The sequence below is a fragment of the Heteronotia binoei genome, chromosome 21 (genome assembly GCF_032191835.1).
Source record: "Heteronotia binoei isolate CCM8104 ecotype False Entrance Well chromosome 21, APGP_CSIRO_Hbin_v1, whole genome shotgun sequence".
In the NCBI taxonomy this organism is placed as follows: Eukaryota; Metazoa; Chordata; class Lepidosauria; order Squamata; family Gekkonidae; genus Heteronotia; species Heteronotia binoei.
This window is the reverse complement of record NC_083243.1, coordinates 145,067,591-145,083,925: the sequence shown is the minus strand read 5'-3', so window position 1 is coordinate 145,083,925 and position 16,335 is coordinate 145,067,591. Positions and strand designations below refer to the sequence as shown.

The following is a 16,335-nucleotide window of genomic DNA, read 5'->3' as shown; positions in this document are numbered from 1 at the left end:
CCAACCAAGCTAGCTGGCAGCTTGGAGAATGCATTTAGAGTTAAAGCTGCTTTCTTTCCACCTCCCTCTCCCTCCTCCCACCCCCATCTATTTGCCTTCCCTCCCTTGCCTCACAGCTCTCAAACATCTGATGTTCATGTCTTGCGGCTCTCAGACATCAGACATTCATATCTTGCAGCTTTCAGACATCTGACATTTATTCTTTGAGGCTCTTACGTTAAGCAAGTTTGGCCACCCCTGCTGTAGCCTGTGAAGCTCCAGCTGTCTGCAATAGCAGAGCTGGAGAGAGGCTCAGAGAACTTTACCATGTGTGTGGCCTTATAACGTAAAAATAAATAATTTATATATGCTGTCCTGGAACGTTGTTCCTGTGTGTTCCCCCTGGAAATGAGCCCTGCCTGTATGTGTGTTGAATACGTATGTTTCCTTGTGTGTTTGAGTGTTTTCTAAAAATCTATTTTAGTTTTTTAAAATCTCATTATTTAAGGGGACTCCTCTGGAGGACTGACTCCTGTATACACACGTTATTGACCCTGTGCTAATTGGCCATCTTTGCCCACCAAATTAAATTCCCCCATACCTCTTTCAAGGACAATTTGGCTAACAGTAGTCTGATGGTCCAAAGGCTTGTACCGTACAGTCCTACTGAGCCCCAACAAATCAGGATAGTCAGATTTGCCACCATGCCTGGAGAATTATACTATATGATGATGAGCTGGAGAAGTGTGCCCACACATTAAATCTCATACCTTGAATAAAACTTTGTTGGTTTTAGGAGGTGCCACTGGACTCTAACTTTGTGGAAAGTTAACTCAGACTCCCATTGTGATGTCCCATTTGTCTCCTCTCAAACATGAAGGCAACAAACAGTATTTTTTGTTGTCGTTGGGGTATATGTATGTACTTATCTGTACGTCTGTATCTGAGGAAGTGTGAACACACACAAAAGCTCATACCTTGAATAAAACTCTGATGGTCTTAAAGGTGCCACTGGACTCTAACTTTGTTCTACTAAGTGAGGATCTATAGTTGCAGCATTTGTTCCGCTGTTGCTTGCAACAAAGCCTGAGTTTGTGAAGCTAGGCTTCTGTTTTTCTTGAATTAGTCATCAAAACAAAGACCACTTTAGCAGCTAAGCCCCAGAAAATCTCAAGACACATTGGTCTTGTGGCATCAGCAGGGCCATTAGCAGCAGCTCCCTGTGTTTTTCCTCTTGTGTACAGCATCACTGGAAACAACAGACCAATGCAGAAGAAACAGGTCCCCCTTCCTCCTCAGCTAGGGATTATTTTATTATACACACCATGATACGATAAATAAATCGTCATCAATAAAATTGGCTGATCATTAATTATACTGTTTAAGTCAAAATTCTAGAAAAGCATCAACTAAGTGCCTTTTAGAGCAATGAAAACTTAGAACTGCAGACTATATTTAGTCATTACTTTGTCCAAGGCTGGCAGATCCACCCCTGCACTGGCTGCCAGTTGTATACCGGGTTCGTTACAAAGTGCTGGTTATCACCTTTAAAGCCCTATATGGTCGAGGACCTGCCTACCTTAGGGACCGTCTCTCCCCGTATGAACCCCAGAGAGCACTGAGGTCAGCTGGGAAAAACCTGCTGAACATCCCCGGGCCGAAAGAGGTGAAGTTGCAAAGCACCTGCAACCGAGCTTTCTCTACTATGGCTCCACGCCTGTGGAACCAACTTCCAGAGGAAATGCGGGCCCTGCGGGACCTTGAACAGTTCCGCAGGGCCTGCAAGACTACCCTCTTCTGGTTGGCCTTCACCGGATAAGGGGGAAACTGCTAAAGAACTCGCCATCATAAACGTAATCATAGCACCAGTATATATGTTATTAATTTTTATTAATTTAGAATTTTAACTAGAATTTTAATTACACTGTTAATGTAGTAGTTTTAATGATTGTATAATTGATGTATGAAATGTTGTTAGCCGCCCTGAGCCTGCTCCGGCGGGGAGGGCGGGATACAAATAAAAGTTGTTGTTGTTGTTGTTGTTGTATTCATCTTGGCTCACCAAGATGATGAGCCATCCAGTGCCAGCTCCCCCAGGGCATCAGGGATGCAGTGCCTTGGGCCAAATGGCCACAACCACAGCAGTGGCACCACACTGGAATTCCAGGAGTGGGCCGTCCAAGCTGGCAGCCCATGGGGCCTTGCTCTCCTCAGGGCCAATGAGGCAGGGCTGGCCTGTGAGATGTTGGGGAAAGGCAGGGCAGGAGGAGAGAAGGCTCAGGAATGATGGCCACTAGAGAAAGCTCTGACAGTCCAGCAGGATCCTGTTCCATCACAAGGGCACTACGGGAGGCTGGAGTAACCCCTCCCCAAGGAAATCCTTTATTAAGAGGACCAAAGAAGGGTCAGGGAGGAGGAGGGAAGATTGGGTTTATAGCCCACCCTTCACTCAGAGTCTCAAAGCAGCTAACCATCTCTGTCCCTTCCTCTCCCCACAATAGACACCCTGTGAGGTAGGTGGCACCAAGAGAGTTCTCAGAAAACTGTTCTTAAGAGAACAGCTTTTTAAGAATTGTGGCTGATCCAAGGTCACCCAGCTGCTGCATGTGAAGGAGTGGGGAATCAAACCTGGTTCTCCAGATTAGAGTCCACTATACCAAACTGGCTCTCAGGCCTCTCTCATGCTCTCAGGGGAGAAAAGGGTGGCTGGAGACAGAGGGCCCAGGAGTGCTGTTAACATCCACACACACACATACATTCTGAGACCTACACCAAAGCTACCTGAAGAAGTGGCCCCGAACCCCAGTCCAGGGGAGGAAGAACCAGACACACTTGAAGCAGAAATCCGATTCTTCCTAGATCATAGCTCCACTGGCTTCCATACTATTCACTGGTACAGTACAACAAATGATCAAACAAAAACCACTTCATTTTATCTGTGAAGGCTTAAGGAAGAAAAAAGAATGAAAAGCAGGAGGAAAAGGCACTTTTTAGGCCACCTGCTTGTGTGACAAGGTAATTAAATAAAATTTAAAAGGTAATTAACGTGAGAATATGAGTCTTCTGCTCTTTTTTGTAAAAGCTTAGAATCAACTACAGTCTAGCAGTAAAACAGGCACAGAGAGTAATCCTAAATAGGTCTACTCAAAAGGAAGTCCCAAGAGAGTCTTCTCAGGATTGCAGCCATGGTCTAGCTAGTTTATAATAGAAAAAGAAAATGGAGGAAGACAGAAAGAAGGGAGAACTTATCTTGAATGCTGCACTGCTATCCAACATGACCTGATTTTTAAAAAAAAAAATATTGTGGCCTAATTTTACAGCTGTACAACAATACTTAGGAGTTAAACAGTGCTTTCCCCCAAGTTTGCACAAATGGACAAATACTATCTCAGTGATCTTTGCAACAGTGTGTCTTAGGCCACCATTAAAATCATCACAATATTTCTGATAGGAGGATGAGAGATAATGACTTCCCTTAGGCCACCCAGCTAAGATTTATTTCCTTAGATATTTATACCCCATCTTACTCATCTACAGGGACCCAACCATCTTACATCTTATAACTGTTCTCCCTTCCTCCACTTTATCCTAACTCCAACAGGTTAACCTGAGAGAGACTGACTGTCCCAAGGTCACCTAATAAGCTCCGAAGGCAAAGAAGAAATTCAAACATGGGTCTCCCAAATCCTAGTCAAAACCTCTAACCACTATGCTATTGCCCTGCTGGATCAGAACATCTGTTCTAGCACTTTATTTTTAACAGCAGCCTCTGGAAAGTTCTTGTTAGCTGCATGAAGACAACAGCCTTCCCCTGTTCTTTTTCGCCAGCACCTATTTGTCAGGGCTGACAGCCAAACAGGAAGCCAGGAGACAGTTTGGCAAGGCTTATAGGCAGCCTGCAGCAGCTCAACCTGCATTGAACAAAATGTTTTCTCAGACAAAGGAATCAGACCACCTGAGACAATATAAGGCCCTTATTATCTTCTCAGATCACCTGAACCCATTGGGCTTGCAAGCTACAGTTATGTGCTGCAGTCTCTGACCATCTGCAATAGTTCTGCAAAGCCTGTGGTTCTTTCCTCCTGGAAGCTGCCTGAGTAATAACAGTGAACAGGTTCTTCAACCCTGCTACAAAAGATTGTTTGGTGTAGTGGTTAAGTGTATGGACTCTTATCTGGGAGAACCGGGTTTTATTCCCCACATGCCCCTGCTAAGTGACCTTGGGTCAATCATAACTGGAGCAGTTTCTGTCAGAGTTCTCAGCCCCACCTACCTCACAGAGTGTCTGTTGTGGGGAGGGGAAGGGAAAGGAGATTGTAAACTGCTCTGAGACTCCTTCAGGAAGCGAAGGGCAGGGTATAAATCCAATCTCTTCTTTTTTAATGTCTCCAGTTTCAGGTCACCAGTGACTTATACCTGTTGTTCAGAGGTACATTGCATCTAAACATGGAGGTTTTATTTAGCTACCAAGAGAAGTAGAAATGATATATCTACTGTTCACAAGTTTATACCTCTACTGTCCTCAGTGTAAAAAGCCATCTATACTAATTAATGATCATCACTTCATCTTGTGGTAATATATTCCATAAATCAAATTGTGGAGTTTTTATCAGTCCTAAACCTACTGTCAATTTAAACTTCACTTATGGCATCAAGTGCTAGTATTATGAAAGGGGGAGAAAAGTTTCTGTCTTCTTGTTTGTAATGTTGTAAACTCTTCTAATACACCTCTTCAATCACAATTTCCTTTCCTTTGTAAAAAATAAATAAATCCAAATCCTACTTTATTTTGGTCACCATTTTCTAAAGCTTTCCTTGCTCTGAAATATCCTTTTCTGTAGATGAACAACTAGAATCATCTGACAGAAAATTCAGATTTATATTTTCAACAGATATTGTTTATATGTTCTTATAAATCCCTGTGTCCACTGATAATGCTATCAACCAATTCTATACTTCAGTATCACTTAGGTACCTTTGTTTAAAACCCTTTGGTCTAAGTGATATTTTAGAACATTCACCCTTGCAGTCCTAGAGTTTCATCCTTCTAGGCCCAGTGCCCTCAATGGCTTTAGAAAGCTATAACTCTATTTAGGATTACACTGTAAATTAGCTTAAATACAACTACTATGCCATATTTGTATTGTGGATCTAATAGTACCGTATGTCTCACTGAAAAATGCGTATATCTCTTCCTACTAGTTAGTTCACAAAAAACAATAGAGATTTCTGAACATAACTGAACACCAACAACTTGATACCAGTTAGACCTTTTTAGAAAAGAAAAAAGGGGTTATTAATGTTGGAGGACAAAGACTCTAAGCAATATATAAATAAGCAGAATTCTTCCTTACTGTAGACAATTATAAACTACTGTGTACATAGTATTGCACAATTGCATCATTTAACATTCCATTCCTGTCTCCTGAAATTTACCCTCAATGGTTCAGATAAAGGTACCTGAGTTTTTTTGAGTTTAACTTTTCTGACGTCTGACTTTTGTACTTAACTTTTTTTAAGTGAGGGAAAGGTATCATAAATACATGGACTGAAGACAAATTCTATCTTCTCTGTTCTGTTTTTGGGCTGTTCTTGATATTTCATCCAGTACATGTTTTCATTCTCACAGTCATACTAGCAGAAAGCGGAAATAGGCCACTATCAGCATATGTCTGAACTATGCTAGCCAACATACTGAAGCCAATCTGAAGTGCCTTTCATTGTGTAATAAAATACAAAAGCCACTCCGTTTGAGATACCCAAGAAAGAAGATTGTGGTCTGGTCCATCTGTCAAAAACGTAAAACATGTTAAACAAAAGCCTGATCTGAATCTACTGGCAGATTCTATTTCAGAAATTGCAAAACTTAAGAAGAAGCAGTTATCCTTTAAATTCCAGTGACATTACCTATACCAGTGACATTGCCTATACCACCCCCTCTCTCCCATCTTCCCTACCATTTGAACTTCAGTTACCCAGAATTCTGATTCCCATATATAAGGAGCAAGGAATTAGCATGACTGTACACTGTGTATATTCCACTAATAAGTGACTCAGTTGAATGTATGAACTGCCTTACTATATGAATTATCAGAATATTTTCCACATCCCACCCCAGATTATTAGCAGTAATAAGGGGAGAGCGCCTGGCAAACTATGTTTCCAGCCCTTAAAGTGTTTTATTGTCCAAAATCCATACATTTTAACAGAAGTTCCAAGGTGATTATTTAAAGATTACAACTCATCTTCATACAACTTCCAGTGCAATGGCAGCCTGTCCTTATTTGCTCTCTGTAGAAAACCCAATATTTTGAATATAAAGACTATTGCATGCGGTAAGGTTTCTTTATTTTATTAGTCAAGATTCTGCATTAATAGACAATTGCTATTTTCAAAAGAAGGTTTCAAGTTATAAAAGCACAGCTTGAAGCTCTTGTTTACATACTGAACTGTGCATCTAGAATGAAAAGAAAAGGTTTGCCTCTGCTTACATCTGCACCCAATTAGACTTTACCATAATAGACGTTACACACGCGCATGCATGCTCACACACATTGCATCTATTTTGTATTTTATTGCATTCTTAATGTACAAGGCTGCTTTAACTCTTAAAAAATTATTTTCTGCTGAAACATCTTTAATTGAAAACCATATTGTTTGCAACAAAAATGTAATACTATGAAAAAGGTGTGATATAAAAAAAGACAGTCTTGAACCAGTGGCTGTTTCTGCTGGTTCTGTGCAGTGTTGGGAGAACAACTTCACAAAAGAAGCCTTTGTAACTAGCACTCAATGCACTCTTCCATTTTAATGAGTAGATCCCAAGCACGGGATTAATGTTTCCTCATTTTAATACATTTACTGCCCTAAAAAACACTTTTCTAAGAGTAAGCCCCACTGCATAGCCCTGAGCAGCCTACTGAGTGAACCTATCGAGGATTGTTCTCTTTCAGTCTCCCAATCACCTACGGAAATTAAGCAAAGACTCAGTAACCAAAAACCAACAAGCCACACTGTGAAATCATTACCCTACACGTAATCTCATCATTGCCAGTTTAATCTGATTGCGACCTTACGTCTCCAGAAACTTCTCCGAAAGTATCTACCCCTTTCACAGAATTACTTCGCAAAAAACAAACAAATAACCCCAACACAAGAGTCATCAAAGAAGCAAAAAGATCTATTTATCCAGGAAATGAAAAGTTCGCCCCCTGCTTAAAGAAAACGCAGTCGCTGGGTTATATCATTCCTCCCAGTCTGAGATCCCAAACTCTCACGCCGAGATTCAGTTCGGAATAAACGCCAGGCACACACACCGAGGTCAGACGAGGAACAAGAAAGACACATTTCCATTACCTGGCACATGGAGCACTTTGCTTTCCACGCCATTCTTGGGTTTGTATTTCCCAGACAAAAAACTTCGTCCTATTAGCGGAGGTACGAGAAAGCGAGTGTGCTGCGGTCAAATACCCGCTGTGCTTCCCACAACTGCTTCACAAAACCTTTCACCGCAGCACGGATTTCAGGCAAAATGATTGCCGAGAGAGTACAGACTGGCTGGGTCAGTTGTCATGGAGATCACTCACCCCACACGCTCGCTTGGTCTCGCTCCCTCTCTCACGCACACACTCACAAATCTTCTGGAAAGCATCCATGAAACAGCGTGCCTTTTTCATCCACTCTTTCAAGCATTCCGCCCCTCCTCCACAGCTCCCTCAAGCCAGCCCAAGGAAAGGCATTCTCGTTTCCAACTGATTGTTCCAGCTAGAGAAAGATAACGCCTTCTCGAGTCGATGATGACATCACATTTAAGGGGCTTTCCGCCGAGAAAGTGTGCAGGACAGGTTGAGTTGCAAGCAAGCATTATGGAATAAAACGGAGGCCGGCTTCAGCTTCACAGAGGCTGTGGGGTCATCTGACATTCAGGATTTGAGAGCTGAAGCTCGGGGGACAGACTTGAAATACAATAGCAAGGATACCAGGGCTGGAGGATTACTCTTGGGAACAGCTAAATGCCTTACCTTGTAGTTTAACCCAGAACTTTGGTCAGCTGTTTAATTTATGTAGATATTCATTTTGGTCAGGCAGGGTATCCTGTATTCTTTCATTTTCTGCAATTAAGAAGAAAAAATGGGAGAAAGTGTTGTGAAATAAAAAACAAACAATAATGTTTCTTACCTTCAGGGCCTACATTATACTGTGGTACAAATGTTACCCAAATTCCACCCAACTTCATTGTCCTTTCATTTTGGCTGTGTCTTTGGTTACATATATGCAATCACTTTTGTCAATGTGATTTGGTCATACAAAACATATGAAAGCACATCTGTGCAATATTCTATTGTTGAAAATTATTTCATCAGAAACAAGCAAAAATTATTTTTATTGCACAGCATGCATTTATTCAGTTACTAAATTAGCCTCCTGCTAGACTGCTTTTTTTTTTAAGAGCCCAATGGCGCAGAGTGGTAAAGCTGCAGTACTGCAGTCGGAGCCCTCTGCTCACAACCTGAGTTCGATCCCAGCGGAAGCTGTTTCAGGTAGCTGGCTCCAGGTTGACTCAGCCTTCCATACTTTTCTGAGGTCAGTAAAATGAGTACCCAGCTTGCTGGGGGGAAAGCGTTGAAGACTGGGGAAGGCAATGGCAAACCACCCTGTAAAAAGTCTGTCATGAAAATGTGAAAGCAACGTCACCCCAGAGTTGAAAATGACTGGTGCTTGCACAGGGGACTACCTTTACCTTTTTTAGACTGCTTTTTAAAATTTTCCTACATGACTGGGTTTTCCTTATGCCCTTTGTTCTTACATTGATCACGGTCACACCCACAACATTTGCACAAACCATCTGAACTCATAAGAAAAAGTAACAAAAAAAAATACAACCACATCCAGTTGCTGTCAGTTTTTACAAGTACTACTCATTTCTATTGGACTTTTAAAAATATTTCTTAATATACAGTAGATAGTAGTGTGTACTTTTGTTGTAATTAGATTTACTAGGCCATCATTTCAAAAATAATAGCTTACAATGACACTCGAGGCCATTCTATGGATTTATGAGGTTCATAATGATTCTTGTTAAACTTGGGGGGAGGGGCTCTAGTGTTCTACAAATCTCATGCCTTCTGGAAAGAATTGCCATTCTTTCAAATACAAGAACTGTGGCAAATATTGTAATTAAATAATATTTTGATGGAAAGCTAAAAGGAATAATGTAGTAAAAACTAAACAAAGGAACAAAAAAACTCCCACATTTGTCATATGTAAGGCAACCCAATTTTTATTCTGTAGCTCTGCTTCCTTTGCCTCTAAAAACAGTTATGTGAACATCTTGCTGATGGTAAGGAGACATGGCTACTGGTAGGTAAACTGAGCTAGTGGTCAACAGCAGCCCCACCATGGTCTCACATTGTCTTGAACCCATCCAAGCCTCCCATATGATATGGGTTCACTGCACCTGAAATTCAACCAAGTGCTGATGCTGAATCACTGATAGCTGCTTGCTGCCATTGCATTTCAGGGAGCTGGATGGATGTGATATTATTCTAATACTGATCAAACAGGGAGACTAAGGTTTAAATCCCCATTTTGCCAACTGAGTGAGCTTGGGCACTATTTCTGAGCCTCATCTATCTCCCAGGGCTAGTGTGAAGATAAAGTGAAGTGTGATAAAATCCAACAACAAATCGCAATTCCACTGTATTTGTGCTGAGGTCCTGGTCTGGGATACTATGTCCTGCAATTCAGTAGAGCAGAGGTTCCCAACCCCCCAGGGCCATGGACCGGTACTGGTCTGTGACCTGTTAGCAACTAAGCTGTGAGTTGTATAATTATTTCATTATATATTACAATGTAATAATAACAATACATTGGATTTATATCCCACCCTCCACTCCTAATCTCTGAGTCTCAGAGTGGTTCACAATCTCCTTTACCTTCCCCCCCCTCCACAACAGACACCCTGTGAGGTGGGTGGAGTTAAGAGAGCTCTCCCCAGAAACTGCCCTTTCATCTCCCCAGAAGCTGCCCTTTCAAGGACAATTCTGCGAGAGCTATGGCTCACTCAAGGCCTTTCCAGCAGCTGCAAGTGGAGGAGCGGGGAATAAAACTCAGTTCTCCCAGATAAGAGTCCACACACTTAACCACCACACCAAACTAATAGAAATAAAGTGCACAATTGTATCACCCCGAACCCATCCCCCCTCTCCCCTAGTCCGTGGAAAAATTGTCTTCCACAAAACCAGTCCCTGGTGCCAAAAAAGTTGAAGACCACTGCAGTAGAGCATAGGACTGGGTTGTTAGAAACACTTATCTTCTCCCTATATCAGATAAGTAGTATAGCGAATTATTAAACATAATTCAGTTTATAATGCAAAATTCGATTAACAGCAGAAAGAATTCAGAAAAACAGATATCAACTGTAATTTTGTTTTGAAATTATTGTAACAAATACTAGAAAATAATAAATGCCAGATTCATAATTTTTTCAAGGTCTATTTATGAACAGCACAGTAAAACATATTTTAATTTGCACTCTTTCTTTCAGTATACACTGAGCCCAGAAATGAATTAAATTACCCAGTCCCAGTGTGTATGTAAGAACTGTCTTAGAATTAGAACAGATTTGATGATACTTTCAGGACTATGAGATTAATTTCAAATGCAAATATGTTATATTTCCTATATCAAAACATGTTTATATCAATTCCTGTCTAAATGTCTGGCAGCTGTACACCATGGATGCAATATTCAGAAGGAAATAATCTTGATTTTTTAAAACAAAACAAAACAAAAGGTTATTTAGAGATGATGGGGGACCAAAAAGATCCTTATTTGAATTTCATTGAACTCAGTGGGAACTTTGACAAGAATTTAAATGGGAGCAGAAGCAAATCCAAACCTTTTAAAAATTTAAGATAGGGCCTTGGAGACTTCCTTCTTTGGAAAGTTAATTGAAGACACTCGTTCAAGCTTTTAAAAGCTCCATATAAAGCCTCAGAAAATCAGCAAAGTTCTTGATTGTTCTATAGTGCTACATATGAAATACTCCACCTAGTGGTAATAACAATGTAACACAGCACTCAATTCTAAAAAGAACATTTTACCTGAATTGCCCTAAAATTAGGTTTTGGAGAATTAGAGGGTGGGCAATTAGGCTTTAGCAAGATCTTTTGGATCTGTGTATACAAAAATTTCTCCTTTGGAAGTCACCCAATAACAAGATGTTGTCTAATAATTAAGGGTGTTTATTATAAAATAGACAAGCATACACTGGCATAAAACCATACAACACACATACAGGCCTAAGAAAACAGATATGAAATTGATAGAAGGGTAACACAAGGGTAATACATAAACAGGGTATGCTACCTGGTCCTGATGGGCTTCGGGTCCAGTTACAACTAGAAGATATAGACATGCACTGCCATGTGCCATGCCTGATTCTCCTTACTAGAGTAGGGAGGAGGGAACAATCTGGTTACATGTTGCTCAGGCAGAGAGAGAGAGAGAGATAGCTGAAGCTTTCTCTCCTGTTATAGTCTCTTGGAAGGGAAAAGATCCTCCCAGAAAAGGGGCTGGCTTGTAGTGGGCAGTGATTAGTCTATTCTGGGTACCTGATTGGGTGCCCACCTCAAGCCAACAAGCAGATCTGACTCTGGTCACCTGAATGAATCTCCGGGTAACAATGGGACAGGGGGAGGCTCTGAAGTGACAGTTTGGGCAAGGCATGGTCAAGTCATGGGTGGAGGGGATTAAAACAAGCTATAAAACTTATCTAAAAGTGATAATAGAGGGCCGAATTGATACCTAAGGTGACACCTGATCTACACAGTTGCTCTGGCTCTGGGTAAAGCTGGTCTTCCTCTTCTTACTCCTCTGGCTGGCACCATCCTTTGTCTAAGGTTCTGTTTGACAAAGGCCTGGGCAGTCCAGCAGGATACACACCTAAGATAAGCACGATAGCCTTATGCAGATGTTTGAAGCAACTGTTGGATACGTGAGCCTCTCGTTTCTTTGTCATGGAGTCTGGCTGTGCAGGAAAATGGTCGCTGATGATGTTAGCCTTGGACAAGGACTTTTCATGGAGAAGGGCTGGAAACCACTTGATGGGACAGCTCATGGCGGCATGACTTCTTCCACTGCAACGGCCGAGATTGTGCACGCGTGGAGCGGCTGGAAGCTCGCCTGTACTTCTGGCTAGCGCTCATTTAGAGATAGAGAGTGCTGCTGTAAAGCTGAGTATCCACATAAGTCTGCCAGAAAATGGCAGGTAAAATCCACATCTTAGAGCAGATGTGTGTGAGTTGAAACTCCAGGCACCCTGGCAACCAAACTGATGATCACGATGTCCATATATAAGCGAAAATAGAGGTCTCTCGTTCGCAATTTCTAGCTTATTGTTCTTTGATTGCATACCAATCATGATATGATCATAGGTCTCAAAAGCCTCATAAATACCAGGCATTTTCAAAGAACACAGAATATTACACCTGTAGTAGAATCTTTCTTATCTGTACCTCTGCTTGTCCCCAAAGTGACCACCTGGTCCCAAGTGACCATCTATTCTCATGTTGCTCTTAGAAAAGGGTGAGTGCCCATTTTCTACAGGCTGGGCAATTTAGTGCTCTAGCCAATTGGGTCATATGCCTTATTCGTATTCTGAATAAAGTTAAAACAAGATTCAGTGGAACATACAAGCCCAGAAGAAAACAGACTGCACCCCATTAAGAATTTTTTTAAAATTATTTTTACCCATTAACAAATGTTACTGTCATTACACAAAATCAATAAAAAGGGAGCATGGTACCTGTTAATATCCATGTAAATCCATAAATTCAGACCAAATATTTAATCCTTTTAACTATAAGATCTAACTCTGCTTTAATCCACATTTCAATGTGTGGCATACTATTGCCTTCTTCTTTTGAACAATTTTGCCTTACTACTAAGGCTCATAAGATCCAGATGCTTCTATCAATTCAAGAAATTCCAGAAACAAAGAATATACCCAATACTGAGGTAAGTAGAATACCTTCCAGTGAACATTCTAGTGTAAAATTAATGTATCAATTAATTTTAACAAAGATGTTATAATAATTGGACATATCCAAAACATATGTGTCAAACTGGTTCATGGCTGCTTACATCTCCCAATATCTATCTGAGTCTCTAAACCCAATTTAAAGAATCTATTCACCATCAAATAATTGCGAATAATTATTCTGTATTAATTGTAATCTAGGAGATAAAAAGATTTGCTTACGATTATAAAGGATTTCTTCCCAAGCTAAAGAGGCCTCCCTGCCTGTTCCTGCCATTGCTATAACTGTGCATTCCTCCTGCATAGAAGGATTCCAGGTCAGGCTTCCCCAAGAAGCTGCCAAGCCATGGAGAACACAACTGCACTTCTGTCCCCAAGGAAGACAGCATCTACGAGCAGCCCTTAACCAGAAGCCATGATGGAGGGATCCTGAATCCATCTTGTTCTTGTACAGCCATGAAGTTACAACAGCAGCAGCACATACTCAGGGTGGGTCAATGCAAACGAAGGAGCCAGCAGTTGAACAAAAGAGCTTGCTATGATGCCAGCACATAACAAAGGTTTGTTCCTGTCAGCCATTGAGAAGATCACTGGACACAAAGTAAAAACCCAAGGAAGTGACTGTTGCTAAGGACTTAATCCTATCACAGAAATCATCCCCTTTGTGTTTACTCTGGTGTTACAATGAGATAGCAATTTGGCTCTAAATTGATCAACTTCTTTTCCTTGTTTAAAGTAGTTTTTCAATAAGTAAGCCCATCAAGTCCCACTAAAACTATCAAGCCTCTAGGAGCCTCCCGTTGTCCGCCCCTTTTTGGTGACATAAGTGTCATACAGTGTCACAGGTCAGCTGACCTACTTGTCACACACAACATGACCTCATTACCTGAGGGCACAAATCTGGTTATATCAAGGCCAGCACATGGCAAGTTCAGTGTGTCTTGTCTTACCCTACCACAGACTTGCACCCCCAAACTCTGTTTGGGCCACTCTCCTCCGTCATGCCTTCTGCTTCAAGGATCCATAGACCAGGTAGTATCACCCCCCCCCTCTCCAATATTCCTAAATATCCCTATTTCTCATTTACTATTTTTCCTAGTTCTTGTTTGTATGTGATTGATTGTTTATGTGTGATTATATTTTTATATATTTTCTAAATAAAGATTTTATTTTAAAACTATTTTACTGTTGGAGTTTTATTCTGAAAACTACACCTCCATAAATTGGTAAAAGATCTCTCCTATGCTCTGCCAGGATCTCCTCTGCTAATTCCCCCATCCAAGAGGAGATCCACAGCAATTTTGCTAACATCACAGCTTTCCAATGTGGGGGATCATGCTGGAAAATGGTAAGCAGTAGCTTGTGCTGCCACTAACTGGCCCTGCTTGCCTCATCTGCCTCATCAGGGCTACTGCACTCTGCCACTGCACCCCAGCTCAGACACTGCCCCATGGCCAGTCAGCCAGGCAGTGCCCAAAGACTGGCCAGAGCAGCCCAAGAGCAGGACCCGCTGCAGATGCCCAGCAGCAGCTCTTTCTCCTGCTGCCCATCCCCTATGTAGCAGAAATCTCCTGGCCGCCTTGTCTGGCCTTGCTGCTGCCACCTTTGCTCACAGCCAGCGGCCAACCATGGCCCAAGCCCCCAGCAACAGCAGGTAAGCCCTCCCACCAGCCTGTTTTGTGACATCATTTTGGGACTCACAGCCCTCACCACTTTCCTCTGTGCCCCCCACTTAAAATTTTCTAACTATGGGCCTAGTTCCACCCACTTTCTGCCTGCTTTCTGCTCACTGGACCATGACTGCCGGACAGCCACACCCTGATTCTCTTTGCCTCACCCCGGAAATAAGGATTTTTAAATCCCTTATGTTGTCAAATTTTCAAATATCTAGGGCTGCCAAGTCTGGTTTGGGGAATTCCTGGAGATTTGTGGGTGGAGCCTGGGAAGGGAAGGGACCTCGGTGACGTATAATTCCATAGAGTTCACCCAAAGGAGTGATTTTCTCAAGGCAAATGGATCTGTGTAGTATAGAGATCAGTTGTAATTCAAAGCTATCTTCTGGCCCACCAGGAGGCTGGCAGCCCAATGACTTGTCTGTTTTTGCACAGAAGTTATCATTGCTCTTCCTGCATGCTTGCAGCAATTGGTAACTCCTCACCCCCCTCAGTCTGGAAAATATTTTTGTGCTGCAGCCATTTGCTTCTTTACACTTTCAGAAGACACAAGAGCATTCATTGTTTTTCCCAGTGACTCAGGATTCATTCTTTGCCTTTATGCTTGGTTCTTTTGATATGCCCCGGCCCCTGACCCTCTTCTTTTCTCCCCATGGAAGGAAGGAACTTTTTTTCCTTTCACAGGTAAGTCTTATATATATATATTTTAAAACATTCTGTGATAGCAATATACAGGGAGAAGGTTGGAAGAAAAAGCACATCAGGAACTCATATGCATATTGAGCCGCACCCCCTGACATCACCATGGTTTCACATGGGGCTTTAAGCCCATCAGGAACTCATTTGCATATTAAGCCACACCTATGACACCAAGCCAGCCGGAACTGCATTCCTGTGCGTTCCTGCTCAAAAAAAGCCTGGCAATATATCTCTATGTCTCTATGCGTCTGCGCTGTGATATCCAGTGCCCCATCCTTTGCTATGTTTATTTTTCATAGGAATTTGATACTATATGGATTTTGAGAGGTGTTTGTTATGACTTTTGATTCTAATGGGGACTGTTGCAGAAAGCCCATTTTGTTGTTCTTGGCCTGCTAGAGACATTTATATTAAGTACTGCCTTCAGGACAACCACTGACTAGCTGGGTGATCAATTGACTTCTGTTCATTTGCCTGCTGTTTAGACAGGAAAACTTTTAAAAGCCAGCTAGGAATCCCAAACAATCAAAGTGTTGGTATGATCCTTAGGGTGAGGGCATTTCTCCACAAGGATAATATGGTTATTCTCTTGCATGCCTAGCCCCTCTTCTAGCAGCAGTAGGTCAGCGTATCAATGCAGCCTAGCCCCTATTTTATTTAATTTTTATCTGAGTGATGTGGCTAAGCATATGACAAATTCTGATTCTCATCCCTCAAAAATTGGCTCATGTCACATATTGATTTTATTATATACAGACAACACACTTCTTTTATCAAAAATGCCTCTGGGACTCCATAGGGCACTTGACAGCTTTGTCACATATTGTGACAAAGAACATCTTACCATCAATTATGATAAGACCAAAGTTATGGTATTTGGCAGATCCCCCCCCCCGCAAAAAAAGAGTATGATCAGTTGAGCAGGTCAATAAAATCATTTAT

The 16,335-nt window shown here is 41.7% G+C and overlaps 1 protein-coding gene across 2 annotated transcripts in view; it reads right to left on the bottom strand.

The window, feature by feature from the left end:
- Window positions 1-7,516, bottom strand: part of DENND2B (DENN domain containing 2B) — a 178,398-nt gene extending 170,882 nt beyond the window's left edge. The window contains exon 1 of one of the 2 annotated variants that reach the window (XM_060261278.1): window positions 7,336-7,516. The gene's annotated coding sequence lies outside the window, so the exon portion shown is untranslated. The remainder of the gene's footprint in view (window positions 1-7,335) is intronic. The other variant, XM_060261279.1, reaches the window with a different exon arrangement.
- Window positions 7,517-16,335: the final 8,819 nt, after the last annotated feature.